Here is a 5,539-nt window from a genome sequence, read left to right on the forward strand (position 1 = left end):
GGTGTCTGCAGTTCACGCATTCCGTCTTTTATACTTTGGCGGGGAGTCCTTGTTCGGAACCGTCCAAAAAATCTAGCCCTCCTTCGTCTCAATTTCAATATAATCAGTCTTCCTCAATGCTAAAACAATATGAAGTTCAACACGCAACAGAATTATGCAACCTCAACCTTTCTGTTGTCCTCGGCGGATTACTACACGTCTTGTGGCTAGATCCGAATGCCATGGATAGCAATGACAAAGAAATCTTTCAATACAGAAAGGAGCATCTTGTGTGGGTCTCTGGAAAAAGAACTAAAGAAGAGACTAGTGAAGTGCATTGTGTGGAGCAGAGGTCTGCATCGGACGTTTTCCTCGAGCGCCAAGTAGTTCATAGCATAATCCGATAGGTAGTGCACATGCATGATGGGTAAAATTGTCACGAGCGATAAATCCTCGAACGGTATAATCCGAGCGTTAGACATTCGTTCTTGTTACAGTGATGAACTGTGTAGTAACGTCATAGATGTATGTATTTATTTACACTGCAAGTGGGCAAGCACCCGGTGGCAGTGGTATACACAATATAAACAATACACAATAAAATGATAAGCAATACACAATAAAATTTACAATACACAATACAATTTTACAACACATATACAATTTTATACACAATACAATTTAACACAACAATAATAAAACATAAATAAAATACCTAATTTTACAATACAACCTACATAATTATGTATAGGTCCTACATAAGTTTCAATAGTCTTTCACTTTACTCTCATCTCATTCCCTGTAGTGGCACTATGACGCATTTCACTGACACTATAGAACACATTTCATTGACGCTATAAATTATCACTGATCGGAACTGTTCACTGCACTGTAAAACCATAACTTCACTGACTCACCTCGCTTCACTGATACAACAGTTCAAATAAGTCAAATAATTACATCCTTATGCATACTTATAAACAGAACTACATTTAAACTAAACATTTCTAGTCTAAGGCCCTCTTATACGCTATTTTTAAATAATTTACAATTCAAACCAAGAAAGTAAACTCGTCAGGTTGATGTTTATCATTTCAAAACTTTGCAATGTTTAACTAACCTCTCCATAGTAAAACTACAAAACTTGCTTTAAAATGTAATATAAATGTTGTAGGTAAATGTTTTTTTTTTCTTCCACGCAGAAGTGATTTTGTTTTTGCCACATCTGATAGATGTTATTGATGTAACTGTAATTATTATTATAAACGGAGAACACAATCACGATATTGCAAGAACTAGTGAAGTGCTTTGTGTGGAGCAGAGGTCTGCATCGGACGTTTTCGCTCGAGCGCCAAGTAGTTCATAGCATAATCCGATAGGTAGTGCACATGCATGATGGGTAAAATTGTCACGAGCGATAAATCCTCGAACGGTATAAGCTCAGCGTTAGACATTCGTTCTTGTTACAGTGATGAACTGTGTAGTAACATCATAGATGTTTATCATTTCAAGACTTTGTAGTGTTTAACTAACCTCTCCATAGTACAACTACAAAACTTGCTTTAAAATGTGATATAAATGTTGTAGGTAAATGTTTTTTTTTTTGTGCGAGATCGTGCGTATTTGCTTGGTTTCCGCACAAAACCGATCCGCGGAAAGTGTAAAATTCTACATTCAGTATTCCCAACCTAACACACATAACAATTTCCCTCTTCTTATTGCTTAAGTGACATATTGATTTTACTGCTTTAGCCTTTTAACGTATTATTTTTTAGAGACGTTCACTATAGTAATAATTATAAATTGGAAACTTACCTCTGCAATTTCATCTAAATTGCACTGTTAATTATTGTTTTTAAATATTTGCAAAAATTAAGTAAACTCTACAACTCCACTAAGTTACTGCATTCGTGATGCAAGTAACATTAAGGAAGCCGTGAAAAAGTCAACAATATTCCAGATGCCGATGTTATTACTGCAATATGTTATATAAATAATATTGTTAAAATATTAAAATGAAAAATAAATCATTACATAACCTTACCGTTTGTTTTAAGTTCGTATTTATAGACTGGGGGAAAAAAAAAGACAGACGTATATTACGGCCTGCTGGAGTATAGTAAACACAGAAAACATTTTAAAGCAACAATGTTGAAGATAGATATTTTTGTTTTGCAAATTTGCCGTCATTGAACAGAAACCAAGATGGAGATTTCATTGCAACTAATTAGAAATTCCTCTTTCGGGTATGTAATAAACGATCTTCGCACAAAATAATGTACGATACACGAGCGGTATGTTTTTTTTTTCAATTCTCGGAAATTAAAAAAGCTCAACTACGTTTCGCTTTTTCAAACTTTTCCTCGAACATGAAAACTTCAACATACCGCTCTTGTAACGCATATTACTATTTTCTTCACACACAGGAGTGATTTTGTTTTTGCCACATCTGATAGATGTTATTGGATGTAAATGTAATTATTATAAACGGAGAACACAATCACGATAATGCAAGAACTGTATCAAGTTTTCTAATAATAAGAATAATAATAATAACAATAATAATGATAATAATAATAATTAGTGTATCAATCTTTGCGTCTGTAACAGTTGTGCAGCATGATTATTCGTTTTATTATATTTTCTGTGACGTTATCTCTGTACTAATATTGTTATTAATCTACTGCTATATCAATAATATTTTGTAAAACGTTTCTACATTGTCGCAGTATATAGGCGGAACACTATGTATGGACGGTAAATCAAATATTGAATAATTATTTATTAATTAGCAATAATAACTGTACCGTATATCGAAGTTTTTCATACTATTTTATTTATAACTTCATGTTCCTGTTTTGGTACGTTTCATTGACTGTTCCATTAAACGTTTGTCATAAACGCAGAAAATAAAGCCTTATTTTTACCGTGTGAGCAAAACATATGTGTATCTTATCTGTCGCCTTCCATACAAGATAAGACATGTCGGTGAGATGACCTTGTACTGTGCTTCTATTTATTACGAGCGTATCACGACCGATCGCATCTCACTCGAGGGTACGACACTCGACCGAGTTCAAGCGAGCGATTTAACCCCAATGCAGCACTCTGGTGTGGAGTATAGCGTTGTATGGAGGAGAAACAAGGACATCACGACGAAGTGAAGAGAAACAACTAGAAGCACTTGAAATGTGGATATGGAGAAGAATGACAGAATAAGAAGCGAAGTTGTGCTAGAAAGAGTGGGAAAAGAAAGAATAATGCTAGAACTGATCAGAAAGAGAAAAAGGAATTGGCTGGGCCACTGGCTAAGAATAAACTGCCTACTGAAAGATGCACTGGAAGGAATGGTGAACGGGAGAAAAATTCGGGGCAGAAGAAGATATCAGATGATAAACAATATTGAGATATATGGATTAGAGCTGGGGACGGAGCGAGTAGAACTGTTGAGTTGCTCGGTTCTATCGGTTTATGTGCTTGACAGCGGAGCACCGAAGTTACTCGGTTAACCGTAGCCGTTACCGGGCAGTTCAAACAGAGTTCACGTGTTTTACTTAATTCTAGCAGACAACAACGTAGGTACTGTTGCATTTAAATATTTTCTGCTGCAGGACAAATTATTTCCTTATCCCCAAGGCGGATTGAAAGGCCTCTAGTATTGAAGAGGAGTTCATCCTATTATATGACCTGTCAAGTGGACTTAATGAACATTGACAGTCTGAACATATTACTATACATAATAATAATAATAATAATAATAATAATAATAATAATAATAATAATATTAATATTATTATTATTGTTATTATCATCATATTAGAGTGATTGATTAATATTAAAATATGTTAAAAAAGGAAATGCGTTTTATTTTTCTTCTATTTGTGTTTATTGGATTTGTGTTACCTCATCAGTCATAAATTTATTTGTATTTATTTCTACGAATTATGTTACCTAATTACTTTAATTTATCAATAATATTATTCTTCACCAAAGAGAACATGGTTGTATTGAAGGCTAGTAATGTTATAATAGTAATATGCGTTACAAGAGCGGTATGTCGAAGTTTTCATGTTCGAGGAAAAGTTTGAAAAAGCGAAACATAGTTGAGCTTTTTTAATTTCCGAGAATTGAAAGAAAACTACCGCTCGTGTATCGTACATTATTTTGTGCGAAGATCGTTTATTGCATACCTGAAAGAGGAATTTCTAATTAGTTGCAATGAAATCTCCATCTTGGTTTCTGTTCAATGACGGCAAATTTGCGAAACAAAAATATCTATCTTCAACATTGTTGCTTTAAAATGTTTTCTGTGTTTACTATACTCCAGCAGGCCGTGATATACGTCTGTCTTTTTTTTTCCCCCAGTCTATAAATGCGAACTTAAAACAAACGGTAAGGTTATGTAATGATTTAGAGTTCACTTAATTTTTGCAAATATTTAAAAACAATAATTAACAGTGCAATTTAGGTGAAATTGCAGTGGTAAGTTTCCAATTTATAATTATTACTATATTGAACGTCTCTAAAAATAATGTGTTAAAAGCCTAAAGCAGTAAAATCAATACGTCACTTAAGCGGTAAGAAGAGGGAAATTGTTATGTGTGTTCGGTTGGGAATATTGAATGTGGAATTTAAGACTTACCGCGGATTGGTTTTGTGCGGAAACCAAGCAAATACGCACGATCTCGCACAAATTAAATAAACATTATGTTCTTGAGTTTAAGATTGCACGTTTTATTCATTAGTCTATTTTATCCACTTTCCGTAATAGTAAATAATTCTGTGTGTTATTTTTAAGTGTTTTAGGCAGCGCTTCATGGAGCCCGTTTCTTTCTATCTTCTTTTATTAATCAGCTGCAGCGTTTAACGTTTACATCACATGTTAATTTATTAGTTGTTAGTATTATAAATTATTTTATCAATATTATTTCGTTTGTCATATATAACAACACTGAAAGTTAAATTGTCCTTTCACACAAAATAACTCCGCAAACAGCTGTAATCACGCAAATTAATTTTGCAACCGCCATTTTGCAATGAAGAGAAGCACTTTTTTCTCGTCAATTGGCAAAGCGAAAGCACTTTACTACAGCGCTTTTAAAACACGCTTGGTTTCACTTTCAAGGTACGTTCTAAAATCGACTCAATCTATATAAATTTTAAATCTGCCGGCACAAATTTGTACTCGGTACTGTACTCGGTTCAACCGAGTAGTGACGTCACAGTAACTGCTCCGAACCGAACCGCTCCGTCCCCAGCCCTAATATGGATCATATGAGGAGACTGAGGAGAGCGGAGAATGGTAAGGATTGGAGAATGCTGGGTTTGCAGTGAAAGACCTGACCTTGAGCAGAACACTATGAATTAATGAATGGAAGCGCTATCATCCTATAACCCTCATGGTAAGATTAAAGATATCACTGTCTAGCTGGGAGAGGATTCTTTTATTATTTTGTCAGAAGACTGAGGTTTGGTTACAACCAGGGTTTAAACCGCAATAGCATTTGTCGCATTTTGCTACTCGACTTCTAAAAATGAAACAAACTTTGAATATAAATGT

This window comes from Periplaneta americana, chromosome 15 (genome assembly GCF_040183065.1).
Source record: "Periplaneta americana isolate PAMFEO1 chromosome 15, P.americana_PAMFEO1_priV1, whole genome shotgun sequence".
Lineage (NCBI taxonomy): Eukaryota > Metazoa > Arthropoda > Insecta > Blattodea > Blattidae > Periplaneta > Periplaneta americana.